At 33.1% G+C, this 14,288-nt stretch overlaps 1 protein-coding gene across 3 annotated transcripts in view; it reads left to right on the forward strand.

The window, feature by feature from the left end:
• The window catches only part of LOC114329227 (YTH domain-containing family protein 3), a 151,123-nt gene that overhangs the window by 66,740 nt on the left and 70,095 nt on the right, over nucleotides 1-14,288 (forward strand). The window lies entirely within an intron of this gene.

Raw genomic sequence — 14,288 nt, forward strand, 5'->3', positions numbered from 1 at the left:
ATGAAGTAAACATTAATGTCCAGGAGCTGGTTTGAGTTCAAACTTTATATTGTTAAGTAGGGGTCCCCAGTCCGTCCTATATGATTTAACTTTATAACTCTTGGCCTCGTAGGTAAACTACACTGTCATTTCGAGCAAATGTGTTTAGTGTGTGTTTGCAACAAAGTTTAGATCATTTAGAATGTTATAAAAATCTGATATATCCCATAATTGTTTGATAGACCATAACTAGTTATTTATAACTGTATAACACTAGTTATTTATAACTTCATATTTTCAGTAATAATGTAATCTTTCATTGTGCGTTTAAATTTTTCAAAAATACTTATTAGTTTTCTCAGGATTCGAAAAAAATGAATGCATTTAAAAAGTATTAGCCCGAATTTTGCGCCTACGCTCTTAAATAGATTATTTCATGAGAAGAAAAGAATATACAGGGTGAGTGGGGAGGAACGCGCCAAACTTTAAGACTGTATAATATACATAAAAATAATCAAAAATAACTCATATGTTGTTATTTGATTTTCATTTGTTTCCGAGATACGGGGTGTTAAAATGTTTATTACAAACTGACGATTTATTTATTGCTCTAAAACCGGTTGAGGTGTGCAAATGAAATTTGGTGGGTTTTAAGACATAGTTATTGCGTATGTTTTGACACACAATTAAGAATTTTATATTTACCATTGGCGCGCGTACGGGTAATAGTCTGAAATTTTTTTAAAGATAAAAATGGTACGCCACTAAAATATTTCAAATTGTAAATTTTTCTTGAATTCCTCGTTCAATTTGTGACAAAAAATCTATCTTCCCATTTTTCATGCGACGCTTAGTTTTCATGCAAAAAATAAAACATCTTAACGCTTACAAAGTTTTCGACGAAGTTTCTATATGAATGTGTAGAGACTTATTTCGAATACTTTGTAAGCGTTAAGCTATTTTATTTTTTGCATGAAAACGAAGCGTCATATGAACAAACGTGAAGATGAACAGGGAATTCAAAAATAATTTTTAATTTGAAACATCTCAGTGGCGTACTATTTTTTTTTCTTTAAAAAATTCCAGACCCTTATCCCTATGCGCGCCAATGGTGAATATAAAATTCTTAATTGTATGTCAAAATATGCGCAATAACTATGTCTTAAAACACCAAATTTCATTTGCACACCTCAACCGGTTTTAGAGCAATAGATAAATCATCAGTTTGTAAGAAAAATTTTAACACCCCATATCTCGAAAACAAATGAAAATCGAATAACAACATGCGAGTTATTTTTGATTATTTTTACGTATATTATGCAGCCTTAAAGTTTGGCGCGTTCTTCCCCACTCACCCTGTATACGTGAATGTAAGGAATGCAACTTAATAGTTAGTGAGACACTAAGCTAACAACACAAGTTGCTTGTGTTAGATATTGAAGTAAAAAACGAAACTAGATAATAACCTTTTGTTACATTGTAGTTTATTTGTGAGCTTATAAATAAGAGTTCGCACCCTTGTGAGTTCCTAGTCTAATTAGATATGTCGAGTCATTGATTAATAAGTACATAGATACCTCACCTTTAGGTATAACCGAATTCAGTGTTAAACTCCGCCCAGTTACACCTCTTTGCCCCTCAAGTCTAAGTACTAACTGGCTGGACGGACGGTGGCGACATTTATTGAAATTTTTGCCAAGATTGAAAAATAAATTTGAGTCGCTTGGCTGGCGTAATAGACAACGATATAAGGGTAGTATTCAGCATTTTAACAAATAATTTTAACGCGATTGTAATCTCTATTTTGGAATTCCGATTTTACTTCAGATAAAACGCTAAAAATTGATTAATAAAAATAGTGAAGAGGTTTCTTAACCCTGCTGTCCTGTTCGGGTCTATTTGACCCAAAAAATAATTTATTTCTTATTTTACAAATTATTACGCGGTGTAACGATTTGGTGTTTCGTGACTTTATTACCTAATATGAGGTCTTTCAATTGCATATGAGGTAAATAATCAAGTTCCTGATATTTTTGATAAAAATTAAATTGTTACCTAGGGCACGTTCGGGTCAATATGACCCGCGTATTTAAACCGTGAAAAATTACCTGTATATGTGTGTTTAGTTGGCAGTATTCTATATTGGCAGTACCTGTGTGTTTGTGAGCCAGATACGTCTGTAAATAAAAACAGGTTTCTGCAAGCTAGAACTTGTAAAATAAACTGTAGTATATAGCTGGGCGATGTTGAAAACCAAATTATAAATATCACCAACATGGACGGACAGCATGTCTTTGGAACCAACTGGAAAGGCATGAATAAAGTTGGTTTCCAAGCATACATTGGTCTTTTATTTTTAGCTCGAGTCTATAAGTCCCATGGTGAATCAACTAAAAGTTTGTGGAATGAAGAAACGGGTCGTAGTATATTTCAATCAACAATGTCGCTTGGTATATTTACAAGAAGTTTGCAAGTAATACGTTTTGATAACAAAACTACTAGACAAGATAGGAAACGTTTTGATAAACTTACTAAAATACGTGAAAAGGAAACATAGGTAGAAAATGTACCAAATTTTTAAACCCTGATGAAAATGTTACCGTGGATAAGCAACTAGTTGCCTTTAGAGGCCGCTCTCCCTTCAAATGGTACAGTCCAACAGTAAAACTTCTTATTCGCTAAAATTGCAGATCTATACACTAATGCGTGTGATGTGTGTCTTGAGTAGTAATTTGGAAGGCCACAATATTACGTGTAAAAGCTTGTAACGTGTAGCGTGTAAAATTTAGGACAATTTCTTCTAAAACAAAGTAGATACAATGCCGGGAACTATAAGTAAAATAAACCGGAGCTTTCAGCAAAAATCGCGGATAAAGAAGTTTATAGCTCGTCTTTTTTGCTTCACGCAAGATACCACTGTTGTTGACAATATTCTTAAAAATGTTGTTCTTATGAGTACTTTGCATCATGAATCGATGCATCATGTATCACTTTCATCAAATGAAAAAGCCCCAAATTATTTTATATTACACTTCCAACAAGGGAGCAGTGTACTCCAGATTACTTGTTGGCACGTATTATACATGTGAGAAGAGATAAATCGCTGGCCAATTATTGTTTTTTATAATCTGCTGGACATTTCTGCCTACAACGCGTTCGTGTTATGAGCATCAATAAATATCCAATTTGGGCGCCCATACTCATAGGCGCCGATACTCATAGGAGCCCATACTCATGGAGAGGGGGGCCGTGCCCCCCCCGGCTTTTCGGGTGCTTTAAATTATATATGGTGATCCTAAGTATACAAAATATAATGTGCAATATCTTTACGTCTGCCCCCCCCCCCCCCCCAAGGAGTTTTATTTTATATGGGAGCTTTTGAATGGAATGCCAATAAACTGGCAAAACGGCGAATTTTTCTTGAGGAATTTGGAAAAAACTAATGAAACCAGTCATCATTTCCAGAAAAAATATACCAATATCTAAGGGCTCTCACGAACTGGTAAAAAGGATACGATCAGAAATAAGTAGACAAGATGAAAATGCTAGTGAACCGTCTATCGGCAATCTAACAAGTAAACTTGCCCGAAAAACGATAACAAGACTAATTATTATGTTGTATATATCATAAGCATATTTTTAAAGTTCATTATTTTTATTACGGTCCCAGTTTTAAACTGAATTAAATTTTTGTAGATATTTGTTACTAGGCATTTTTGAAAGAAAAACATACCTTTTATTTTTGTTATTAAGGTTTAATTTGCATTAACAACATAATTTTTGTTTAATTAACCATAATTTCTTGTTAATAAAGTTTTATTTATCACCATTAGTATATTTTATTTCGATTAAGGAGCGTAAACTCTAGTTGGGTCATATTGACCCGAACAGTACATTTGTGTAGTTGACTCGAACGGGACAGCAGGGTTAAAAATTATTTAATTATTAATACACTACAAAAAAACAACAAAATAGAAAATACATACAGTCGGAAAAATGAAAGAATACCCATGAACGAACATATAAAACACGCTGTATTTTCCTGTCACCGTGTCACAAAGAAAATTGCCCAGCGCAAGTACATGTAATAATAATTATTACATGTACTTGCGCTGGCCAATTTTTTGTGTGACACGGTGACAGGAAAATACAGCGTGTTTTATATGTTCGTTCATGGGTATTCTTTCATTTTTCCGACTGTAATAAAATTAGCAGTGATAATTCACATGTAAACAATTTTTTGCAATTTGTAAAAGAATGATATTTTCAGAACTAATGCGAAATAAACTATTTGAAGTTGATATACAGAATTTCTTTCCAGATCTTACCCATTCACCCCAGGTAAAATATTGCAAAACCTCCGAATTTTAAAGAATCCATTGGATTGGCATGAAATTTGGTATACATATATCTTGATAAAATGACAGGGAATTTCCAACATATAAATAGTTGAGGGCCATCTGCCTAGGAACAATAGGTAAAAGCTGATAAACGGACAGGATTAGAAAGTTTAAAACATCACTAATTAGATCATATTTCAAAACAAAGTAAATAAGTATATTTGAATGTTAATTCTTTTCAAACTAAGATAGTAAAATTAAAATTTTAGGAAAAAAAGATATTTATTATTTCTTGTTCTCAAGAAGTACTTTCATTGTTGACAATATCGAAACATTTTATTATTAAAACTCGAGAACAATTAAAAACCACGTTCATGTTTATATGAAAGTACTTTAAAAATGAAGGTATATTACTCTTGAGAAGAATTAATATTTTTTAACAAACTTGGTATACGACTCATAATATTTGACATCTGATTCTTTCATTTTGAGTTTTAGGACGTGCAAGTTTTTATCAATAATACATTTTTCCCTAAACTGAATAAAAACGTTTCCATATGATTCCAAGGTTTTAAGACATACTGACATTGTTTTCCTGATATTATAAAATACTTGTTAATATCTACTGTATATATAAACTAAAGCTAATAGTGTAGTTTAACATTCAGTTGAGTCCACGATTATTTACCCGTGCGTCATTAATACCTGACGAGATAAAACACATACTTTTGATCTAGCATCATTCTCTTCCACGCATGAAACTAAAGACAAACCAGCAACCGCCTGTTATTAAGTAAAAACACATGTTTTTTTATGAACGCACTAGACTAACTCTATTGCGCACAATAGAGAAAAAATTTCTAGAGGATTTTGGTTCAGAAAAGATGTTAAAAGATATGACACATTATATTATTTTTTAAGTTCCTCCTACAAACATAAAACTGACAAAATGGTCCACTGAAAGCCGTGTAGACAGTGAATATTATTTCTCTCTTTTTGATTTTCAAAAACTTTAATTTTTTTAAAATATTCTAAACTTGCTTTTAAGTTTTCAGTTGACTTGCTTATAGTTGACATTGGCTTTCTGTTTGGATTACTATCACTACAATATTTGCTGTTAAGACCATCAAAAATATTATTTATAATTTTCAAAAATTCGGCAGTAAGAGAAGCCGTTTTGGTGTGTAACTGCCCTACAGATATTGCTGTTGATATTGCTGATTCAATTGAGTTGGAAAAAATTTGTGCTGCTAATTTTACACGCATTTTTTGAAAATTATTAGGGTTTATATGAACGCTTGTCATTTTCACCATGCATTGTGCTCTCACACTGGTTCTATCGATGTTGTATGTGTATTCAATATCTTGCCACGATATTTGTTTAGAATCGGCAAAAAACGTCAACTTTTTGTTAAGAAAATTATTTCTTAGACTTTTTAATAAGTGGGGTGTATCGAACACAGTGAAAATCCTCTGATTTCCTATTCCTATTTCAGGCTGATCCTTACATGCGCCTAACAGCTTAAATAAAGCATCTATTATTAGATGCTTGATCACACAACACTTTTGGTATATACCCAATATTTTGTAATTTTGAAACAACTTCAACTACATTGTTTTTTAAGTTGTCGCTATGTATTGGACCACCTGTAGCAAGCCGCGTAGCCTTATGTAGCAAGCTGCGCATCATGAAAACCAGACCTGTGTTGGCAAGTTTGTTTGTTCTGTTCTTCCTAAAGCACCTAAATCTTGAAACCCTTCTATAATGTCATCTAATTTATTGTACTCCAATTGTTTTTTCAAAGAAATTTCATCAAACATTAACACACAAATTTTTTCCCACTCATCCATTGTCTCTACTTTTTTCTTCAACTTGTCAATTAAGGAAATGTTTAAACCAGTTCTTAATTTTATGACACGCAACCAAGTTTGAATTGTTTTTAGTGAAGGTAAGATTAAGTTAAGAGATCTAATTACAAATTTTTAACAACTAGGAGACTTATAATAAATGGCCAGAGCTAAATCCTTTTCATTGTGACTCCATTGTGAATGAGTTTTGTGTGAAAACTGCATATTAACAAAAGTGTGCACGTATATGCTTTTATTTTCTAACAGTACCTCTATCATGAATTTGGTTGCCGATTTTCTGTTTTTTGTTGTTCTTCTACAACGCTGACTGTTCTTCTGACGGCATTTCTTCTTTAAAGCATTTACTTGATACTCCAATTTTTTTTACCTTCTCCGTCAATTCAGTTTCAAGTTTTGTGGGCAAATTAATATCAAAACTGGAAATATCACTGAGACTACTACTTGATCTCTTAGGCGATGGAGTTGACCTAACCATACAATCGCCACTTGTAGATTTTTTACGTTTCGTACCGCAATAAACGTATGTCGAGCATAATACTGGTGGGATATCACCTAAAATAGGTAATGATTGAAATGTATGTGTAATAATTTTAATTAAAGCAAAACAAGCATCTTCGTTATTTCTGGAGTGATACTAACAACGCATTCATATTTAAAAAAAATCTCTTTTGATTTAATTGTATAAAAAATATATAAATCACTCAATATCAACTGATTTTATATAAAATATATTTTAATAGTATTATTCTCATTGACAAAGCGCATTAGGCAAACATAAAAATATTTCCAAAGTTGAGTACTCACCTAAATCAGTTGCTAACTGTGCAAATTTTAGAGGAACAGCATTTTTCCTTAATAACTTTGTTTGGCCACTTTGGTAAATATGTTCCACTGCATAATGATGCTGGCAAATTACCCTCTGTTTCAGGTCACTGATATCCATCAATATAATATCAATATTTCCGCAGTTTTTTTGCCAAATTTTTGTGCGCTCTACTAGTCCGTTCTTTAACGGTAAAATATTGCAAAACCTCTAAATTTTAAAGAACCGCTTGGATTGACATGAAATTTGGCATACACATAGCTAACAAGTCAAAGAAAAAAAGTGATATTGTGCCGATATGTGCTTTTGCCCTGGGGGTGGTTTTCACCCCCTCTTATGGGTGAAAAAATATTCGTCCAAAGAAAGTCAGGAAATGGATAAACTGGCTAATTTTAAGTAACTTTTGTTCTATAGAGTTTTTTCACTAAGTCAATACTTTTGGAGTTATTTGGCAGTGACTGTTCATTTTTTCAACAAAATAATCGCACGCTTTTAGACGGTTTTTCGCAAATAACTCAAATAGTAAGTATTTTGTCGAAAAAACATTCTTAGCAAAAATATAGCCTGTAAAAAATTTTAAAAAATGGTGTATATATCACGTCTCTACACCTAGTACAAGCAGAGTTATAGCTAATGAAAAATAGGTTCATATTCGTCAAATTCCAAATGGAATATTTTAACATGAAATAACCAAAAATTAAGCATATTTCGGGGAAAACTCATTACAACTTATTTAAAGTGTTTAAAAATCTTCATTTTTGCTTTATAAAAAAAAATTGTAGCATCAAAATTAAACAAGTTAGGCTCAAAATAAAGTTAGTCCCTTTTGGTTTTGGTAAAAAAAATCGAGAAAATCACCCCCTAATTAGCATCTTAAATGAACTTAATCGTTACGACTTCACAAGTTTCTTGACCTGTGTATATATTGTTTATATGATCTGTAAGTTTCATCGGTTCAAAGTCCTTATTATTGAAAAGGCTGTAGTTAAAAGGGGTTGAACGAGTCACTGATCACGAATGTATGCAAATTTAGAAACACCAAATCTTAATCAATTTTTGTCTAACAGTAAAACAAAAAAATACATGATATTCAGAAAAGCAAATCTGACTATTTTTGTTTTTCGAGATTTTTGGTATCTCTAACAATTTAAGTTATTTTAAAAAAAAGCATATTTTTCAAAATTTAAATTTTTAAAAATTTTACTTTACAGATCATATAAACACAACATAAGTAAAATAATTTTTGGAGCGGTGACGATTAATTTCATTTAAGTTGCTAATTAGGGGGTGGTCTTCCCGATTTTTTTTTGCAAAAACACAAGGGACCAACTTTATTTTGAGCGTAACTTGCTTAAATTTAATGTTCGAAACTTTTTGTAAAACCAAAAATAAAGCTTCTTTTAAACACTTTAAAAAAGTTATAGTGGGTTTTCCCCAAAAAGTGCTTAACTTTTTGGATATTTCTCGTCGAAATATTCTATTTGAAATTTGGTGAATATGAATCTATTTTTCATTGGCTATAACTCTGGTTCTACGAGATCCAGAGACCTAACGCGTACAACATTTTTTTTTTACTTTTTTATAGGCTATATTTTTGCTAAGAACGTTTTTTTCGACAAAATACTTATTGGGACCGTGCAAGTTCGGCAAAGCGACCCCTATTTCTACGCTCTATACTAAAATTCGCACTTTTAATTATATTGGCCAATTATATTAGTCCTGGTTACTGGATAATTGTCAAGGCTATAGTCCAAAAAAATAATAAGAAGAAAAAATAAGATTCAGGTGATGTTATGAAAACGTCAACAATTGTATGTAGTAAATACAATTAGTTATTAAAATGCAGTACAGCAAGCAAAATAAAATTAATTAAATTTACCTTTATATAATAATTGCATATCATATCAATATTGTGGAGCAATATATAATTTTTCTGCTTCATTGACAGAAGGTATGAAATATACGTCAATTTAACAATTTCAATTGACAATATGAATTATTTAAGATAGTTGCAATATTTCTCCGCGACTCGCGCAGGGTCGTTTCTCGTTTCCCCTTCCAAGTACTTGCACACCGCGAATAGGTCTGGATCCCGCGTATGAAAAAAAGTTGATTAATAGCAAGCTGAAAATTTGTTAATAGCTTAAGGGTGTCTAGTCGGACAAACTTTGATATATGGGAACACTGGAACAGGGGCAGTTTTAATTGTGGAATAGCTTAAAAATTTGGAACGATCAGACCACGAAAACGGCACATTTATTTTGTCCGACAGAACAGACTTAAACTCTCCGAACAGAGATTAAACTCTCATGCAAAAATCAGACTGCTATTTATCACCTGTCATAATTCTCTAATAGAACTAATAGAAGAATAAAGCTCTATAGAACAAAAGTTACTTAAAATTAGTCAGTTTACCCATTTCCGGACTTATTTTGGACATATATCCTTTCACCCAAAAGAGGGGGTGAAAGTCACCCCCGGGGAAAAAGCACACATCGGCACAATATCACTTTTTCTCTTTGACATGTAAGCTATACGTATGCCAAATTTCATGTCAATCCAAGCGGTTCTTTAAAATTTAGACCAAAAACCGTGAAAGAATGGACTATACGTCTTTCAGGGGAAATTTAAAGAAAGATATATTATTATTTGTTCTATCGTTTCTTTCAAAACATCCCGCGTAAACACACTTATACGTTACAGAGGCCATTTTATCTAAAATGTGAGTCCTTTTTTTTAATTTTGCTATAACTTGTCACAGATAATACACCTATAGGGTAAGTTCGGCCCTGACACTACTCCTACCTCCTCGCAAGTCAGAGAGGGAATGAGAAATCTCGATACGGTTTTCGAGTAGCGCCATCTAGTTGTTGATACGTCTTTCGGTTACCAAGAGGTGAGCTATCTAGAGGAATATTTATAATCAATGGTCGAGTGCACTTATGTATTAACTACGCATAAATCGTTTTTCATCATGACTTCAACAATAATTATTTCACATCTTCGATCGAGAAGTTCGGACATTGGGCAATCTAATTATATTCAAATTTATATTATATTCGCATTAAACGTGCGCATATTTTCTGTCTGTAAATGAAACGATTTTTTTTTAGTTTCTCTTAACTATAGGGTGGCCGGAATGTCCCTTTACACTAAAAATAATAATCTTTCAACAACGCGCCAATATTTGTTGGCGTTCCGGCGCATGCGCATCGTCAAGGGCATCTGTCTGGTCACGCAGACAGATAACAATAGTTGGGATTTAAACATAATGGCGGACACACGTGAGTATACTATTGAAGAGCGTTTGGTCGCTGCAGTGTGGATACACGAACGTCTTCATAACAATAAAACAACGGCCAACATTATGAATGATTTTGTTGTTCGTTTTAAAAAACCAACACCATCCAGATCAACGTTGATGTCGTGAGAGAAGAAGGCTTTTTCATTGAGAACCGTTCTCGACGCACCAAGAAGCGGAAGACCAAGCTCTCAAGCTGAAACTTGTGCCGGCATTGAGGATTTCATTGAACGTTCTCTGAAGAAGTTGAACGCGAAAAGCTCTGCAGAGTTTGGTATTGCACGGTCAGCAATGCAAGATCACATGCAAAAGGATTTACAATCCAAATTATTATTCCGCTGGCTCTCCAAGACGAAATTTTTAAATAATACGACGTGTTCTGAGGAACTAGAAACATCGAATAATTTTAGTGATGACAACTTTAGTATGGTTCTGATTAATATTCGTTCTATAAGAAATAAAACTGACGAATTATTTTTGTTTCTAGAGGAATTAGGATTTCCCCAGATAGTTGCCGTTACATAACACTGGCTTGAAGTAAACGAGCCTTTTTTTGTAGAGACATATACCACAATTGCTAGGTATGATCGTCCAAACTCAGCTCATGGAGGCACCCTAATTCTTTCTGCAAACAATGATTTTTCTCTGATAACAAAATATGACTTTCTGTTGAATGAAGCCTTCTTTGAGTTTTCCTTAGTTTTTAATAAAAATCTTAATCTTTACATTATTTGCATCTATAGATCACCTGACTCTTCCGTGGAACTATTTTTTCAGAACCTGCTAAATTTGTTAGATGACTTGCCTCACAAAAGCAGAAAAAATTCTATGCGGAAACTTCCAACATAAATTATGCTGCTGCTTGTGCTACCCAAATGTTCTTGGTCAACATATTTGAATCATATGGTCTCTCAATGCACGTTAATTCTCCTACAAGGATTACAAAAACTACATCTACCATAATCGATTATATTGTCTCCGATTTCTCACCCCTTGATGTCTGCTCTACAGTTATTAATGCGGAACTATGGGATCATGAAGCAGTATATACGAAATTTAACATCTTCAGCAAACCCTCCTCGAAAACCCGAGGTTTAGGTAGGATTTTTTCCGCTCGGAATTTTCATAAATTCCAAAATTTATGTTTAACTTCTGACTGGCATTTTACTTATACGGACGTGGACTATAATTTCAGTGATTTTTTAAAGAAGCTTGTCTGTGTCTTCAATAAGGCATTTCCTTTAATTACGATTAAGCCAAAACATCGCAAACCCTGGGCTACCAAAGGTATCCGCATATCAGCAAAAAATATGCGTTCACTACTTTATATCAAGAAATTTACTACCAACGTCTCTGTCACTCAATATATCACCAATTACAGAGTCACATACCTAAAACTCATCAAATCAGCTAAAAAAGCCTACTATCAAAATCGTCTGGGAAGCTCCAAAAGTGTTGCAAAAGAAACTTGGTCCATAATAAACGATCTTTGAAATAAAACCCACGCAGCTCAAATATTTGCCCTTCCAAACCCTGAAAATCTAAACGAATACTTCATTAACGTAAGTAAAAATATAGCATCAACTATTCAGTCTCAACAAGATCCCATTTCCTATCTCCCTAATTCAGAAATTGTCTCGAATTCATTCTTTATAAGACCAATCTATAAATCTGAATTGATCCAAACGATCAATAGTATCAAAAGCAAATCATCTTGTAGTACTGATAGATTATCCATAAAAATCTTCTCAAATCTCACAGATAATGTATTAGAACTCCTCGTGTCACTAATTAATGATTCCTTTGAAAATGGTAAATTTCCAGAGTGCCTAAAGACAGCCATTATTATTCCTCTTCATAAAGGTGGCGAAAAATCTAATGCCTGCAACTATAGACCTATTGCCTTACTACCGGTACTCTCCAAAATTATTGAGAGGCTCATAAAAACCCGACTTATGTCCTTTCTCTTTAATAACAATATTTTATCACAAAATCAGTTCGGCTTCTTAACTAATAAATGTACAACTGATGCCATGTTTTCTGTACTTCACGAGGTTTACCAAGCACTAAACAATAATCTTTATACTGCCACTGTTTTCTGTGACTACGCCAAAGCTTTTGATTGTGTAAATCACGACATTTTGATTAAAAAACTAAATTTCTATGGAATTCGAGGTATTTCTTTGAATTGGTTCAAATCTTACTTAGATAATAGGAAACAACTGGTTAGAGCAAATGATACTGACTCTAGTCTCAAAAACATTGTATGTGGAGTACCACAAGGTTCAGTATTGGGTCCTCTACTTTTCCTTATCTTTATAAATGACATCACTAATTTAAAAATCGATGGAAAATTTTTCTTTTTGCTGATGATACCAGTATCACTTGAAACAACTCAACTATTGCAACTCTTCATGCAACTATAACTTCTGATCTTCTTAGGATAAAAACCTGGTCTGACTCTAATTTACTCTCCTTTAACATGGATAAAACGGTAGCATTATCACATAAAGGTGCTCTTCAAACCCTGCTTGTGAATAGCAGCCAGATCTCTACCGTTGATTCTGTAAAATTTCTTGGTATTCTTTTAGACAGCAACCTTAAATGGTTCCTTCATATCGATTTGTTAAGTAAGAAACTCGCCTCAGCCTGCTATGCCGTAAGATCTGTTTCGAAGGAACTCAATTTAGCATCTTCTAAAATAACATATTTTTCTTTGTTCGAGTCTCATCTTCGATATGGTCTTCCTTTTTGGGGGTCTAGTACAGCTGCCCAATTTGATGTTATTTTCAAATTACAAAAGAGAGCAATAAGATATCTGTTTGGCCTCAGAAGAACAACCCATTGCAGAAGTTACTTTAAAGATCACGAAATTTTAACCCTTCCATCTTTGTATATTTTAGAAACTGTTTGCTTAATTCGTAAACACATGCATGTCTTTCCAGTAAGGCCTCATCATGACTACTCCACCAGAAATTCTACTTTTGATGTCTATTTACCGATCCCGTCTTCTGAGTTAGTAAAGAAAGGTATACTATATTCCGCAAAAAAACTATACAACCATCTCCCTTTACAACTTAAATCTGCAACATCCTTTCTCAAGTTCCGTAAAATGACAAAAGCTCATTTATCTAAAAGACCATATTATTCAGTAGAAGAGTTTCTTAATGACTAACTAAGAAATCACAGTAATGTACAAGTAACTAAAGTGTATTTATCTATATTTGGGTGTCACATACAGCAGCTTAAACTTAGTTCCTTTGTTTGTGTTTTATTATATGTTGTATGTTAAATTTTGCAATTTATAGTAATTTTGCAATATATTGGTTTCGTTTTGTTTTTTACTTCACTTTTTTAACTTGTTTATATTTTTTTTTTATTGACGATTTATCTAATTTCATAAAATTGTATTTGTTATTGTTATGTATATCTTTTTGTGGCTCTATGTTAAGCTTTGTCCATAAAATTGTATAATTTTCAGTGACAATAAAGCATATTTCTATTCTATTCTATTCTAAGGCCTTGTTTATTTTCGACAAGATGGCGCTTCACCATGTTTTGCTATCGCTGTTCGCAATCGCCTGAATGAAATCTTCCCGGACCGATTGACTGGGCGAGGTTCCCCAATTCCTTGGCCTCCAAAAAGTCCAGATTTTGCAACAACGGACAATGAACTTTGGGGTTTCATTAAAGAGGAGATTAGAAAAAATGCAGATATGTATCAAATGAGGACTTGCGAAACGGAGTTCGCCAAGCTTTTACGTCATTAACTCTGGCCATGCTAAGACGGATGAGCATACGAACATGACTTCGTATCAAGTTGTGTTGCGACAATGGAGATATGCGCACCGATGTTTTAGATAAATAAATAAGTAATAAATAACTTACAAACAAAATTGTGTTATTATATTTTTTCTCTGTAGTACAACAACAGCAATTCATTAATGTAAAGGGACTTTCCGACCACCCTATGGAA

Source organism: Diabrotica virgifera, chromosome 1, assembly GCF_917563875.1.
Source record: "Diabrotica virgifera virgifera chromosome 1, PGI_DIABVI_V3a".
NCBI lineage: Eukaryota > Metazoa > Arthropoda > Insecta > Coleoptera > Chrysomelidae > Diabrotica > Diabrotica virgifera.